This window comes from Lissotriton vulgaris, chromosome 6 (genome assembly GCF_964263255.1).
Source record: "Lissotriton vulgaris chromosome 6, aLisVul1.2, whole genome shotgun sequence".
In the NCBI taxonomy this organism is placed as follows: Eukaryota; Metazoa; Chordata; class Amphibia; order Caudata; family Salamandridae; genus Lissotriton; species Lissotriton vulgaris.
In genome coordinates this window covers 545032268-545049776 of record NC_141694.1, presented here as the reverse complement: position 1 = coordinate 545049776, position 17509 = coordinate 545032268, and the positions used below count along the sequence as shown (strand labels likewise).

Below are 17509 nucleotides of genomic sequence, written 5' to 3'. Positions count from 1 at the left end.
TGAAAGCATACTTATAAAAGTCTAATACAGTGTAGTGGTTGGGGAATGTTCAAATAACACAGCCAGTTGAAATTGTTGTAATCCTTTCTTTAAAGGATGCTGGCCCTTATTTAGATCGAGTTGACAACCGCCCCACCACAGCACTGCCTTTGTGGTTGTAACAGATGTAGTACTTATACAAGTAGGAAGTCCAACAAAGACGGTTCGATTAAAGAAAAAAATCATCAAAACTGGCTACCCATCTGCCATGTTTGGACAGTCAAATTATAAACTCCAAATGAAGGACTTCAGACAGCACTGGCGACATTTTACTTCTGAGCAGCTCATGATAGAGCGCATTGTGTCACGCTACTGGGCCTGCAACAGCACTGAAACCTTTACTTCTGCGCAGCTTACGATAAAGCGCATTGTGGCATGCTACTGGGCCTGCGACAGCACTGACAAACTTTTACTTCTGCGCAGCTTATGATAGATCGCATTGTGTCACCGTACTGAGCCTGAGACAGCACTGACAAACCTCTACTTCTGCGCAGCTTACGATAGAGCGCATCGTGTCACCGTACTGAGCCTGAGACAGCACTGACAAACCTCTACTTCTGCGCAGCTTACGATAGAGCGCATCGTGTCACCGTACTGAGCCTGAGAAAGCACTAACAAGCCACTACTTCTGAGCAGCTTATGATAGAGCGCATCATGTCATGCTAAAGGGCAGACCAAGAGTGCGTACAGGAAGCTCATGGCTGCCTCTAAGAAACAGCATGGCTGAAGCATGAGCCGGGATGACAGGCCACTCGAGAAGAACTATATGTAATCTAATGCAAGGCAGTTACGTACCTGCGAGTATTAGACAAGCAACTGGAAAAACAGAGTGTGTTCTCTGGGACTAAGGACCAGAAAGTGGCAAGTACTTGAGTATATTACCATGGTGCTTACTTCATGCAAACATCTCCGTGGCCCTACAGGAGACAGTGAGGAGACCAACATTCTTGTCTGGCTTACAAGTGAGCTCATTAAGTAAACGTGTTAAATTCTTAGACAGACTTAAATAATGCTATGTATGGCAGACGGAGCAGTTTCTAGTGAAGACAAGTGACAATCCATGTGATAAAACCATAGCTGTCAAGGTTTCAGATTGCCATGTGTGACATTTTCATAATTTCGGTCTATTTAGGAGTGACATTTCAAAAACTTTATCACGAGCAAAATCAAGCAATAAAGACAATGGACACATAACAAATATCAGAAATTACACTAATGTGAGCAATGATAAGGCCAAAGAAAATTTTAAAACTGCTGCAAAGCATCAGTAATCGAATGGCAGTAACATGTACTTGTGTAGGGAGGTCAGGAGGTCGAATACAGGAATCAGTCTTCCTGTAATTTTACTTAGCCAGCGCCGGGCGGCAGCAGCAATTACTGGAGCCTGGTTTGTCGGAAAAGTTACCAGAGTGTTCATATAAACAGTTTAGTAAGCATGTATATAGAGAAGCAGTACCAGAGTTGCTAGCGCTACAGAGGGCCACCAAATAGATCTGCTCAGCTGATTTAACTGACCAGTTCAGAGTCCCACCAAACTGTTGCTTTCGTTTTGCAGTTAAGTTGTTATTTGACAACTCCAGGCGGCATTCAAGCTGTCATTTGCGCCTCCACCCACCCAACCAAATAGAAGGCAAGTAAATGCCAGAAAGGAATACAACACAGATATCTGCTTAATGCCGACATCATCAGAAAATTATTTTATTTCTGCCAGTTCAACATCTTGATAGTCATCAGTCGAAATTCCTTTTCGTGAAGTTTGCACCACACAAAATATTGTCTTTTTTTAAAAAGATACTGAGTGTTAATGCAGCTTAGACATCTGTTAAGTAACTTTGTGTGTGCGTTCTAAGTGCGCATGCGTCCACCCCTGTGCTGCGCCTCAGACCGGTTGCTGTCTGCAACACTTCTCCAGCCAGAGTGAAAACACAATCAATCAGTACTTGGCAACAGCTGTTTCTGACAAGCTGCTGTCTGAGGCCTAATACTTTAAGTTGTGTGCGTGCGAGGAAGAGGGGGAGGGCGGGTTGTCGCGGCCCTGAAAGTGACAGCGCGCGCACACTAGCTAGTGGCAAATGGCAGCTGTGCACGTCACGCATGCTCTTGTGCCCGTGATAGCAAGCTGGTCGCCACTTTGGTAGCACTTTTCAAAGCAGCTACTAAATGTCTCGGCCAGACCAGCTCATACGCTGGATCAGGCCGATACCTAAAAACAAATAGTGGTGCAATAAAGCAATTTCCTTTATGTATCATTAGTGGGCATTGCTTATTCGTTGATCTTTACTGCTAAATAAAACGTACTCTTAAAAAGACAGTCCAAGGTATATGCATTTTGCCATCTTGCCTCTATATTTTGTATTATAGGAAAGTAGCATCCAGTGCTCACTAAATGGAATTTTGCCAGGCGGGACTAACAACAATTAGACTACCAATAAAAATAATTGTTGGTCCATAATCATACATTTTGTGTTCAACAAGTCATTCCTACCGGCCTTACAGTTTGAAGATATGCCAGAGCCATTTTTATGGTACATGCATTTAGGAAAATAGAAAAAGACTAAGATTATACTGCAGTCAAAGCTTTTTAGAAAAGAACAGCTTAGAAACTTGATCCTAAGAAAGCGGCTTTTCCTAAAACTCAGGTAAAATGTTAAACAGTTTACACAGGTACAGATAACCCATCGTGTAGCAGCATTACTAATAAAGAGTAAAGGCACTGCTCAATTTGAGCTGGTGGTTGCACGTGGGGGCACAGGGACTTACTTTTCCTCAATACACTTTGACTAAGAGCAAGAGAGAGAAAAGCACAAAAGGAGGAAGAGACAGATGGAAGAACATTGAGGAAGGGAGAAAGCAGTATTGGAAAACAACCTGCAAGAGTGAGATAGAAAGACAGGGAGCGTTGGTGTGGTTGAAAGAGGCATGGGGTGAAATCAAATCTACGCAGCCTTGATAGTCAGCAACCCAAACTTCAACAGCACCGGCTGCGAGCTACTGAGCAAACCTTTGTACCCTGGCACTTATTTGTTTACAAACTAGACACTGGGTGATGGTATACCAGAACTCATGCCAGCCTAGAGTGAAGCTGACCAAGAGACTAATCTTCACTGATCAACTACCAACATTTTCCGACAATAGGCTGGATAGACTAAAAAATAAGAAAAAGGAGCCTGGATGCTGAAATAATTAGACTGATATCATATGAATAAAAGGTGCTTTGCATACATCCTTGCTGTGAAACGCAGCCTCTGAGTTTGTGGAGGAATCCAGAAACGAGGTAGGAAGAAAATACCTGGGTTCATGCAAACTCGACTCATCACTGCAGTAAGCTAATGTGATGGCCACCAGGAACTGTACCATGACTGAATGAATCTGAGGTACACATATTCTAAAGGATGGAACAGATTATCATAAGGAATCACTAGATGAAAATCCCAAATCTACTTGAGGCACTTTATGATGTAATCTACACACCTGTCAGGCAACTAATTATTTCATTACCAAGATGAAGTTTCAGAACTTGTAAAATATTAATTTCAACCCAGCACCCTGAAGACCCCAAAAACTCCTAAACTAGCACATAGCCTACCATTATCGGGGCTAAGCTTCTGCAATGTGAAATCTTTTGTCATGGTGACATAAGTAGAACTGTGCTGTAATGTGATGTGCTGAAGAACTCGTCCTTCAACTTCCACACCAATAGGATTGAATATATTAGAGTGTCAGAAACCAGGTGACAAGGCCAAATCAGCTCAACAGTTACATAATTGGGCCATGAGTTGTTCAATTTTAAAGTTCATAGGTAGCCATGATTTACACACGGGCGAACTAACATGATCTACCTCTACTTTTTGACTTTGCACTGGCCCAGGTGCATCTCCTTGGTCAGCCATTCACAAAGGAATGATGAAGACTTAGTGAAGTACAATTTTTAATCAATCACCAACAGAATTTTCTCAATTTCAAACAGCTCCATTAATAGTGAAACTGGAAAATGTACGACTGCGCAACAGATGTACATTAAATACATGCAAGAAGCTGCAAGTATCTTCATTCATAAGGGCAAAAAGGGAATCACCAGCGCCTTAAGCTGATCAAAAAGAAGTAGCATAGTGAAATAATGATCACTCGGTCTGAAAGGAACTAAATCGGACTCAGCATACACATGTCTAAAAGGCAATTAGGGAGGACATGGCTGGCCCACAGCCCAGGGCACGTGCGAGTAGGATATACACTCTCTTTTGGATGACAATGCATGGACGAGCAAATGTGAACTTACCCACTCAGTGCCTTGTAACGCTAGCTTCAAGCTGGAGCACTATAATTTCCATCATAGGACATACATGACCCCCACTCCCTCCCCCCACAGGTCTACACCATATATCCCTCACCCGTTCAGATAACTGCCTGCGCTGTACCACCAGTGGAACAGACTGTATGCACCTGGCATGGACATGCCGTACAGTGAAGGACTTCTGATAACAGGTAGTGATGGACCTCCAATGGGCAACATATTTCCGAATTGACCATACACCGCTACGCTCTCTGCTGGGCTATGTTAAGAGACCAAAGGGTCATAAGGTGATCTATAAATTCTTACAAAAGTCACTGGTCCCGGCAAGGCGCAGAGTGGCCATCTCCTGGAAGGTAGGTGATCTATAAATTCTTGCAAAAGGCACTGGTTCTGGCCAGGCGCAGAGTGGCCGTCACCTGGAAGGTCAGTAGTTGAACAGTGGCACATGGATGTACTGGAGTGACCACTGGCCGAAGAGGTTCCCATGAAGCTGAGTCGGCGGAATGCTAAACTGGAGGATGACATACTGGCATGGAGGGATGTGTCTGACACCTTTCTAGACCAGCGCGAAGGCACAGAGTCTGCTAACAGTGATGGCTCGAATGAAAGTGTGGGCGATACTACTGGGGGTGAGGTCTGGTGTATGGTATGGAGAGATTGAGAAAGACCGCCCGAGCGTCAGTTATTTGAATAATGAACCCTTTCATTATGACCTGCTGTGGTCCATGTATTATGCTACCCTTACTGCAGCCTGTTTTCGCAAAACTCAAACATAAAGGTTTATAAAAAAAATAGAAAATAAGTCTGCATCTGCATCATGAAAAGGAGTTCTAACAATATTAAATAGTACCATGGAATATATTCAAATTAAGAGTTATAGGTTGCACTTGCTCATCTGAAGTCTACTGATGAGGGCAGAGAACTTCATTCACATTATTGTATTGGTCAAACCCTTCCAGTTTTTAAACCCTAGTCAGACTGCTGCAACAAGCCTGCTGATCTTCAACCGTCTGCAATTCACATACAATAACATCTGGAATTTTGTGATGCTCGTTATGGGGGATTAGGATCGCATTAATTGCAGGCTCAGAAAAGATGAACTTCTTCCTACAGATTTAGGACTGCTTTCATGTTGCTTCTTAGACGTTATAAGATTTTTTTTAACATACTCCCTTTCACTTACACCTTTGGGTCAGGATTAACCATGCCTTTCCCTCAACACTAACTAACTAAGGGAGCCATGAACCTCAGCCATCCCCCTCCCCCAAAATAAATACTAGAATTGATATCAGTTCACTGACCCACGCCTTGGACCGTTCTTGTGAAAGGTTGGCTGGCATCAAAGGGAGACATTGAGGAAAACAGGATCTGGAAAAGAAGGCTCCTGTAATAGTGATAATGCAATACTTATTGTGAAACCACTCAGCCGCACAAGTCGATAAGACACGTTATATAATATCGGAAAAGAGCAATGCATGGTCTATCCATATGACCATTTTACCACCAAGAATCCACCTTTATATTCAATGAAATATACAACTGACCAAATACAAAGTATCGTATTTCAGGGCAGACTGTAGAATATGCTGCTACTCACTATCTAAAGAATAATTGCCTGTGTTGTAACAGTACACTGACAACCTAAGAAAGAGTGGCTTTTGTGTTGTCCTAGAAGGCATAAAGAATTTAGAACACATCTTATTGCTATGTGTGAGTAATGGCCATGCTTGGGCCTTTACTTCAAGTTGTCAGACCTTTGATATAATGAGGTGGTACCCTTGTGCTTGTATACCATTAATCAATGTCTAATATTAACTCCTTCTCTGAAGAATAACACCGCTTTGGCCATGTCACTACACAAGTCCCCAGAAACCGATCTACCAGACCTGACACTTTCAATGTAGCCATTACTCTCCAACTTGGATGACAACCACACCACCTCATAGATGCACCCAGGGAAAGACCTCGAACTAGGTCTCTCTAATTTGGCCTCAATATTGGGCCCTTTCTTGACATTTTTCATGACTTGGCCAGGCAGTGAGCCACCATCCACCTCTGCAGCCCGGAGAGGGCTTGTTAGCGCTTGGCACAATTCCCTTTAAGAGGTTCAGCAGTCTCCAGACACGGCAGTAGATTGGCCTCTACCCTAATGGGGTCATCTGCTGCTCACAGCTACAGGCAGCATTCTCTATATTTACAACAAATATTTGATTGTTACTGGGCTTTCTGCCTTCTAAAGAGCATCTTCACTGTTACTGCTTCCTCATCATTATTCCTGGTAGGGTCTTCTATGTTCAGTTGCTTATCACTTTCCAATATACAAATTGTTAAGCACATGTGGGTTCGATATTTGCTATTTTGTTCTCAGTCAATCAAGTATTGGATCATATTAATTTGTTGCAGAGCACGCACCGGGGAAAGCATTCTTTCTTCGGAACACTTCATGGTGATAACAGCCCAGTTACTGGACAGACACTTTCTTCCAGACCTCCAGTGTGCAGTTTTAAATGTAGTGTTAAGAATTGGAAAAATAGTGTAAATTATAATCCCACGACAAAAGCACAACAGCAATCCCTCATACAGCCAGGCACCAGGCATTACTTGCTCGTTGACTGAAAGCTGGAAAGAAATGGAATAAAAGAGAAAAGATCACGAACAATGACTGATTCGTCGAGTTTCCTGGAGTACTTAGCTTAAATTATTTCTTTTTACACGGGATTATCGTTGCCTCTCAATCTATGTTTTAAATTACTTGGTCGCCTGTCTGTACATGTATCCCATAATATGGGTGCACTTGGCAGAGCGATTTGCTTGCTATTTGCTGAATTACTGATCGAAGACAATTTACGTATTCTTTGTGATGGTCAGCTGCTGACTATCTTTATGATGTACACCTCACAAACATGTTCATCTATTCCCACAGTTCCATTCCCTCTCCCACAGGGCCCCCTACACAGAGTGATCATATGCAATTCCACGTACAATGCATGCTAGATTAGCCCTTCTCTCCAAATATTTGAAAAGAGTAATCTGTGGGAAAAGCTATCTGAAATGGTGGTCTGCAAATCAAGCTGACCGCGTTCCTAAATAATGTTTGAGTCCTTATATGGGAATTTTCTACAGCAGTTAGTGAATATATTGCTTTATAAACTTTACATCTGATGATAAAAATCTACAGAGGCGACAGATTCCTTTGGTGATGTTGCACCTGCATTTAGGACATGCTTATAATTGAAGTCCAAATTGGTTTTAGGGGAGATAATACTCTATCTGAACATGGCTCCCAAAGCAATGGCTATGATGTAAAATATTTGAGGGCAGGTGCCCTCTCGCAACATTCAGTACAGATCAGGACTACTTAAGTCAGGGTAGCTCTAGTCTAACTTTTTCCCTAACGGGATCTAGAAAAAGAGCTTCTTGATAGCTTCCCATAGCCCTTCCTTCAGAGGCACTAGTGTCAGCTGGCTTGAACTTAGCTGGTCATGCACACCTTGCACTGAAATCAACCATAGACACCTATAGGGACTGTCCCCAAAGACACGAATCAAGAAGAATTGCATGCTTTCGTGAGCGGCAGCCAACACACCACCCCAAACGACAGCACAACTCAGCATCTTAGAAAGGACAAAGCAAAACCTAAAGACAAAACATTGCTCGACTTGAACCTTGTAAGTGAAAAATGACAAAACCAGGATGCCAGCCATCTTGAGCTACGCATCAGAGCCATAGCAACGTCACACCACCGGGAAGTTTCTGGGAATCATTCATCCACTTCAAGAAATAGCCAAAAATACATTTCTTCAAAGAGAACTACACGTGCAACTGATTATCAAACTTCTGCTTCTTCGGCACTGGAGGATGAACTGTTAAGAAAACCCACATCGCTCGCCCCCCCCCCCCCCCCCCCTACCCTTCCCTCACTACTCTAATAGTCAGAATCTCGAGTCATTCCCTGCAATCCTATGGACAGCACTGCTTGGCTTCCGAGCTAGGTTGGTGCTATAAAGGTTGTATGTAGAACATGTATACCTGCATACTGAGACTCTTGCCATGAGTGTTATTCACAACAGAAGTTGGGACACAAGAAGCGGTCAAACCTATAACTCCTTTCTGTCAACTTGTCACTGGCGCTTTGCGCGCAGAATGCAGCGATTGATAAATAAATACACAAGAAAGTGAGCTGCGCGCCATCAGTAGTTCTCTGCCCGAACTTTATAGCTTATTCAGTGGTCGAAGTGGGGGAAAAAAAGTAGGGGAACTGTGGGTGGAGAATCAGGGGGCGGGAACAACCGAAGATTGAATCAGTGGGCGGAGTCAGGGGTGTGGCTAGAAATAGCAAAACATACCAATTTTTAGTACGTTTAGCATTTCACTGACCAGTTACAGCTTATAACGTTATTTAATTAAAAGAATGGATATGTTTATTTGAGGTTTAATTCAGGAAAAAGCAAACACTCATAGGGAATACAGGTTTATGTAAAGCATGTGAAATATAAGCAGGAACAACATGTTACCTTAATGCTTTTACTCTCATTGTTCAGAAATCCATGATTATTTTTTGTCTCAAACATTGAGGTCATGAATGCAGGGCTCCTCCTATACACATGTGTTAAGCAGGGCTCAGAAGAGAAAGGGACTCTTCAGGAGAATCTAGACTCACAGAAACCCACAAAGGCTCCTTCATATTCATGTCAGCCAGCTGGCTGCTCAATCATAATATAGTAAAAAGAACAACTGGTGGACAGAATGCAGAGCAATATCATACATTCACCCCAGTGCAGAGAGATGGGCCTAAATCCATTGTTTATTTGCTCACATGCGATTCCAGTTTGGACCCAGCCATATGCAAATCAGTCTTGATCCTGTGCCCAATGAGAACAGTGTAGCCCGAACTGCCAGGCCAGGTCCTCCCTGGACTGGAAACAAGCATCCTAGGACCGGTTTCGGGCTTTCAGCCCTCATCAGCCAGGATAGCTTGATTCCATTGGCATGGAGAGCACAGGACTCATGTCTGAGCATACCTGTCCCACTCGGGGTGACAAATGCAAAAAGAACAATTGATGGACAGAATGCAGAACAAGGTCATACATTCACCCCAGTTCAGAGATCGGGGCTTAAATCCATCGTTTTTTGCTCACCATGCCATTCCAGTTTGGACCCAGCCATATGCAAATCAGTCTTGATCCTGCGCCCAATGTGAACAGTCCAGCCCGAACTGCCAGGCCATATGTATTCAAGTGTCCTTTCATTCGGGAAGTGAACACAAAGCAGTACCCACTGAACTATACACATAACATATGGCTCTTTGATATGCATGGTACATGTTCTTTGCAGCAGGCATATTACCCCTCTGCACTACCATAGATGAGTAAAATAGCCACTAGACAAAACATGCTCCCATCTCCCTCCAGCAGGTAAATTGATCACCAAAGTTATCTTGGCACTTGTATTGTTGACCGAAACCTGCTGAACATACAAATAACTTTGCAGTGTTTTTAAAACTCCTGCACTTGTACAAAACCGGTCCCCCCAAACTAAACTGGCCCCCTACCCTTCCAGTCGCCCTGGGAAACGCCTACTCCTGCCCTTTCACTGCTCCTGTCCAGTCAGTACTCCTGCTCATGCTCGATCAACACTCCTGCTTCGTCAATTCCCCCGACCCCTCCCTTCTCCTGGCCCGTCACTTCTACTGGCCCTCACTTCTCCTGCCCGTCACTGCTCCTGCCCTGTTCACCGCTCCTGCCCTGTTCACCGCTCCTGCCCTGTTCACCGCTCCTGCCCCGTTCACCGCTCCTGCCCCGCTCACCGCTCCTGCCCCGCTCACCGCTCCTGCCCCATGCACTGCTCCTGCCCCTTTCACTGCTCCTGTCCTGTTCACTGCTCCTGTCCTGTTCACTGCTCCTGTCCTGTTCACTGCTCCTGTCCTGTTCACTGCTCCTGTCCTGTTCACTGCTCCTGCCCCGTCACCTCTCCTGCCCCGTCATCTCTCCTGCCCGTCACCTCTCCTGCCCCGTCACCTCTCCTGCCCCGTCACCTCTCCTGCCCCGTCACCTCTCCTGCCCCGTCACCTCTCCTGCCCATCACCTCACCTGCCCGTCACATCCCCTGCCTGTCATGTCACCTGCCTGTCACTTCTTGTGCCCGGTCACCTCTCCTGCCCTGTTGCCTCTCCTTCCACGTCTCCTCTCCTGCCCTGTCGCCTCTCCTGCCCCATCACTGCTCCTGCCCCATCACTGCTCCTGCCCCGTTCACTGCTCCTGCGCAGTTCACTGCTCCTGCCCAGTTCACTGCTCCTGCCCAGTTCACTGCTCCTGCCCCGTTCACTGCTCCTGCCCCGTTCACTGCTCCTGCCCCGTTCACTGCTCCTGCCCCGTTCACTGCTCCTGCCCTGTTCACTGCTCCTGCCCAGTTCACCGCTCCTGTCCTTTCACCACTCCTGTCCTTTCACCGCTCACATCCGGTTACTGCTCTAGCTCATGCCCCGTCACCTCTCCTGCCTCGTCACCTCTCCTGCCCCGTCACCTCTCCTGCCCCGTCACCTCTCCTGCCCCGTCACCTCTCCTGCCCCGTCACCTCTCCTGCCCCATCACCTCTCCTGCCAATCACGTCACCTGCCCGTCATGTCACCTGCCTGTCATGTCACCTGCCTGTCATGTCACCTGCCTGTCATGTCACCTGCCTGTCATGTCACCTGCCTGTCATGTCACCTGCCCAGTCACCTCTCCTGCCCTGTTGCCTCTCCTTCCACGTCTCCTCTCCTGCCGCCTCTCCTGCCCCATCACTGCTCCTGCTCCGACACTGCTCCTGCCCCCTTCACTGCTCCTGCCCTGTTTGCTGCTCCTGCCCCGTTCACACCTCCTGCCTCGTTCACTGCTCCTGCCTCGTTCACTGCTCCTGTCCTTTCACTGCTCCTGTCCTTTCTCCGCTCCTGTCCTTTCTCCGCTCACACCCGGTTACTGCTCTAGCTCATGCCCCGTCACCTCTCCTGCCCCGTCACCTCTCCTGCCCCGTCACCTCTCCTGCCCCGTCACCTCTCCTGCCCCGTCACCTCTCCTGCCCCTTCACCTCTCCTGCCTCGTCACCTCTCCTGCCCCGTCACCTCTCCTGCCCATCCCATCACCTGCCTGTCATGTCACCTGCCCGTCACTTCTTGTGCCCGGTCACCTCTCCTGTCCTGTTGGCTCTCCTTCCACGTCTCCTCTCCTGCCCTGTCACTTCTCCTGCCCTGTCGCTGCTCCTGCCCTGTCGCTGCTCCTGCCCGATCACTGCTCCTGCCCCGTTCACTGCTCCTGCCCCGTTTACTGCTCCTGCCCCGTTCACTGCTCCTGCCCCGTTCATTTCTGCTGCCCCGTTCATTTCTGCTGCCCCGTTCACTGCTCCTGCCCCGTTCACTGCTCCTGCCCCGTTCACTTCTCGTTGTCCTTTCACCGCTCACACCCGGTTCCTGCTCTAGCTCAAGCCCCGTCACCTCTCCTGCCCTGTTCACCGCTCCTGCCCTGTTCACCATCCTGCCCGCTCACCGCTCCTGCCCCGCTCACCGCTCCTGCCCCGTTCACCGCTCCTGCCCAGTTCACTGCTCCTGTCCTGTTCACTGCTCCTGTCCTGTTCACTGCTCCTGTCCTGTTCACTGCTCCTGTCCTGTTCACTGCTCCTGCCCGGTCACCTCTCCTGCCCGGTCACCTCTCCTGCCCCGTCACCTCTCCTGCCCCGTCACCTCTCCTGCCCATCACCTCACCTGCCCGTCACATCACCTGCCTGTCATGTCACCTGCCCATCACATCTTGTGCACGGTCACCTCTCCTGCCCCGTCACCTCTCCTGCCCCGTCACTTCTCCTGCCCGGTCGCTGCTCCTGCCCTATCACTGCTCCTGCCCCGTTCACTGCTCCTGCCCCGTTCACTGCTCCTGCCCCGTTCACTGCTCCTGCCCCGTTTACTGCTCCTGCCCCGTTTACTGCTCCTGCCCCTTTCACTGCTCCTGCCCCGTTCATTTCTGCTGCCCCGTTCATTTCTGCTGCCCCGTTCACTGCTCCTGCCCTGTTCACTGCTCCTGCCCCGTTCACTTCTCCTGTCCTTTCACCGCTGCTGTCCTTTCACCGCTCACACCCGGTTCCTGCTCTAGCTCATGCCCCGTCACCTCTCCTGCCCTGTTCACCGCTCCTGCCCTGTTCACCATCCTGCCCGCTCACCGCTCCTGCCCTGTTCACCGATCCTGCCCCGCTCACCGCTCCTGCCCCGTTCACTGCTCCTGCCCCGTTCACTGCTCCTGTCCTGTTCACTGCTCCTGTCCTGTTTACTGCTCCTGTCCTGTTCACTGCTCCTGCCCCGTCACCTCTCCTGCCCCGTCACCTCTCCTGCCCCGTCACCTCTCCTGCCCCGTCACCTCTCCTGCCCCGTCACCTCTCCTGCCCATCACCTCACCTGCCCGTCACATCACCTGCCTGTCATGTCACCTGCCCATCACTTCTTGTGCCCGGTCACCTCTCCTGCCCCGTCACCTCTCCTGCCCCGTCACCTCTCCTGCCCATCACCTCACCTGCCCGTCACATCACCTGCCTGTCATGTCACCTGCCTGTCATGTCACCTGCCTGTCATGTCACCTGCCCGGTCACCTCTCCTGCCCTGTTGCCTCTCCTTCCACGTCTCCTCTCCTGCCCTGTCGCCTCTCCTGCCCCATCACTTCTCCTGCTCCAACACTGCTCCAGCCCCCTTCACTGCTCCTGCCCCATCACTGCTCCTGCTCCGACACTGCTCCTGCCCCCTTCACTGCTCCTGCCCCGTTCACTGCTCCTGCCCCATTCACTTCTCCTGTCCTTTCACCGCTGCTGTCCTTTCACCGCTCACACCCGGTTACTGCTCTAGCTCAAGCCCCGTCACCTCTCCTTCCCCGTCACCTCTCCTGCCCCGTCACCTCTCCTGCCCATTACCTCACCTGCCCATCACATCACCTGCCTGTCATGTCACCTGCCCGTCACTTCTTGTGCCCGGTCACCTCTCCTGCCCTATTCACTCTCCTTCCACGTCTCCTCTCCTGCCCTGGAGGTGGTGTAAATACTGCTTCCAAATATGAGCTTACTCGTTTGGTTATGGGTGCAAAACCACTCTTGCCCTTGGGTTTCTCAAACATCTTTGGAATGGTGTGTGTTACACCGGGGCCTGTATGGGGAGGACAACTATCAACAGAACTAGAAGTGGCGTGAGAACGGCCCCGGTGCACCTCCGGGCCGAGATTGCCGGGAAACAGTCTGGTAGGCATTGATGAACGTTGCTTCCGCAGGTAAACACTGTGAATATCACTGCCACAAAACCCAACTAATAGCAGCTTTAAATTGGCATGTAAATTTGCTGGCAGCGTCCTCACAAATGAGGTGTGATCACGGGCTCACAGCAGCCGCAGGGCCATCAGAGTAGCCGTTTTCGCACTATGCTACACTGATGGCCCTTTCAGTCTCACTTTGCAAGCCCATTAGACCCAGCGGGGAAGGGGAGGAGGCCGGGCGCAGTGCAGAGGCCTTCTGAATATTCACGTTGCACCACTCATGCGTGAAAAAAAGGTGTACTTTAAAGTATGGCAATTTTACAGTCCCCGGTACGCTCTTTCAAAACTAAGAAGTAGGGGAACGGACTAACATAATTTTAAGAAGTAAGGGCACGCCGTGCCCTTCCGTCCCCGCCCACTTCTAACGCTGAGCTTATTGTATTCATGGAATAAAACATGGACGGGCGCAATTATCGGAAAGTAATGTATCACTGCAGAGCTGCGCAGCCATCAGAATCAATTCACCGAGCCTCCGCTGACACTTACCATACGCGTTTAATGTTTAGGAAATACAGCAAAGGCAGAGTACGAAACTGGTTTATGCACTTTGTGAGGCTGAGGAATAAGAGAATAGGTTTCATTTTCAGGAGTCATAAAAGGAAAAAGTAAATATAAAAAAAGCAGGCCAGCAGTTTTCACTCGGTTACCACTGCTACACTGAAGAAAGCATTGGCAAAGCCAATAGGGCTCACCTATGCAAGAGCACCTGGCTTTGTCAATATGTTTTAGCCGTGTTGTACACCAGCATGGCTGCTGTTTAGCATGACTAAATGTCAGTTGGGTAAGGGAGAGTGGCATGCAGTGTGGTAAAGCAGAGTAGAGTGGGGTGTTATGGTGTGGAATAGAGTGGGTTAGAGTTCAGAGGCATGAAGAGAAGTGTCTTGGAGGGAGTAGAGTGTCCTAGAGTGGATGGGCGTGGAGTGGAGTATAGTAGAGTTGAGTAGTGTGGAGTGGCACTGAGTGTTGTGGAGTGGTGTAGAGCAGAGTGCAGTGGCATAGAGGAGAACAGAGTGTTGTAGAGTGGAGTGGCATACAGCAGAGTAGTGTAGGATAGTGGAATGGAGTAGATTTGAGTATAGCTGTGTAGACTGTTGTAGAAAGAAATAGAGTGGAGTAGAGTGACAGAATGGAGTAAAGTTTAATGGAGTAGAGCATCATAGAGTGGAGTATCGTAAAGTGGAGTGTCGTAGAGGGGAGTAGAGTGGCCTAGCGTGAAGTGCCGTAAAGTACAGTGGTGCTGAGTAGATTGGCGTAGAGAGCAGTGGTGTATAGTGCATTGGTTCTGAGTAAAGTTATGTAGAAGGCAATGGTGTAGAGTAGCGTAGTGATGCAGAATAGAGTGCAGTGACATGGAGTAGATTGTTTCAGAGTGAAGTGGCGTAGAGAGGACTGGTTCAAAGTGGAGTTGTGCAGTGTAGAGTGGTGTAGAGTGCAGTGGTGCGGTGCAGAGTGCAGTGCTGTGGAGTACACTGTTGCAGAATAGATTAGAGTGATGTGGAGTGATGCAGACTGTAGATGCATGCTGTGTTACAGAACGTAGTGGCATAGGGAGCATGAGTGACATCGTTGAGTGGGACAGAGCAGAGTGCAGTGGCATCAGTAGAGTGCAGTGGCATCAGTAGAGTGACAAAGCATAAAGTGGTGCAAAGTAAAGAGGCACAGAATAGAGTGGTGGAGAGAGCAGGGTATAGAGTACAGTGGTGCAGAGTAGAATAGAGTGGCGTAGAGAAAAGTGATGTAGATCACAATGGAGTAGAGTGGCGCAGCGTGCACTGGCGTAGAGTACAGTGATGCAGAGTAGAGTGGTGTTCAGTTCAAGGGTGGAGAGTGCAGTCTTGCAGAGTAAAGTGTCCCACAGTGCAATGGCACAGAGTAGAGTGATGCAGAGAGCAGTGGCATAGAGTACAGTGGTCCAGAATAGACAATAGAGGCATGGAGTGCAGTGACAGAGCACAATGGTCTAGAGTGGTATAGAGTGCAGTGGCATAGGGTGCAGTATCGAGTGGCATTGACTTTAGTGGCCATGTGTGCGGTCTTGCAGATTAGAGGGAAGTGGAGTAAAGTTGTGTTGAGTAGAGTGGGGCACTGAAGAGTAGTGAAGAATAGAGTGGCGCTGAGTTCAGTGGCCAAGAGTGCAGTCCTGCAGAGTAGAGTTGCGTAGAGCGCAGTTGTGTGGAGTGCAGTTGTGTAGAGTGGCTCAGAGTAAAGTGGCTCAGAATATAACAGAGTGGCATAGCCTGCAGCAGCATAGAGTGCATTGATTTTGAGTGCAGTGGCATAGATCAGATTGTTTCAGAGCATAGCGAAGTGGCTAGTGTGGAGTGGTGCAGAGTGGAGTGGTGCAGGACAGAGTGAAGTGGCATAGAGTGTATTGATGTAAAGTGCAGTGGCATAGAGTGCAGTGCTGAAGAGTAAAGTGGTATAGAGTTGAGTGGCGTAGAATGGAGTGGTGCAGAGAGGAATGGCCTAGACTGGACAGGTGAATAGTGCAGTGGCAAAGAGTGCAGTGGTGCATAGTAGAGTGGGGTAGAGTGCACTAGCACAGAGTAGACTAGAGAGCCATAGAAACAAGGGATGTAGAGTGCTGCATCGGACTCCAGTAGGGATAGAGCTGGCACTGGTGGCAGGCCATTGTTGTTTCAGTGGAACCTGTTCATTGCATGCATTTACCAAATAGTATAAAAACTATGTGTTGACATTGGCATGACGTTTCAGGCTGTAGTTTGAATATGTAGTTGTTTCCGGGCTCCGATTTGTAGTTTTCAGAAAAGCAGTAATCTGTGTTGCCTATGCTTTTATGGCACGATGCTTCTGCACGTGTTGCACATACTGAGGCTATTGCTCATTAACTGACTAGCCTAATCTGAAAAAAGGACTTACCGATAAAAGAAACCTTCTCACACTAGAAACTCTGAATTTATTATTTTGTGATCCAGAAGAGATATTTTTTGTCAAAGTTGAAGTTGACTTCATAACATCCAGCTTGACTACTGCAAATGCAAAATGTTTGTTCTCAACAACTGGGGGTATGCCCCAATGCAGCACCTATAATCAAGCTAAAGAAGCATGCCCACTATCGATTGGGTGGGGAAAATCCGACAAAAGTCCTAGAGGCCCCAAGCACAGTGACACAAGTTTGGAAATTCACCAGAGTGGCTGTGTGGTGGAAGGATACTTTCATCAAAGAGCCCCCAATCTTTGTGTTGGTGAAAGGCTGGGAGAAGTTCTACTATTACAGGTATTCCAGTGTTGGGTTCTCGCTGGTATCTCCAAATTTGGAGAATATACTGGGACATTGTTGTAAAGTGCCCCTTTTGGACTGTGAGGCCCTACGTTTTACAGTTAGATGCTGTGGTAATTGATCTGAAAGTGTGATGGGTCCTTCTAACCAGGCCGAGCATCAGTGCTCTTTCCCTCAAACTGTAAATGTGAATTGGTACACCCATCTGGCAAGTACTTTTACACTTCTGTAAGGCCCTAGTATATAATATCGGTGGTACCCCGGGCAGGGATGTAAAAAGAGTACCAGGCCTGCAGCACGCATTGTGTCACCCTGAGTGACCAGAGTCTTCCATGTTAGCTCTGCACATGCAGCTTGCCTGTTCTAGTTCGACCCTAAACACACACCTTGTCTGAATGGGTCACCTCACTGCATTTAATATATATAAGTCACACCTAAGGTAGACCTTATATAACCCAGGAAGCAGGGTGAATTATATTATAAGTGTGGAAGTATATGTGCAAGCATATACCGCCCTGTGGTAGCATTCTAAAAGTAATCCGGTTTATCGGATAACATGGAATGGTATATAGGCATTACCTATATGTCCAGCTCCATGATGGCCCGGCAAATTTCTTTCAC

General features: G+C 48.0%; 1 protein-coding gene across 1 annotated transcript in view; it reads right to left on the bottom strand.

The window, feature by feature from the left end:
* The window catches only part of BCKDHB (branched chain keto acid dehydrogenase E1 subunit beta), a 995115-nt gene that overhangs the window by 266431 nt on the left and 711175 nt on the right, over positions 1-17509 (bottom strand). The window lies entirely within an intron of this gene.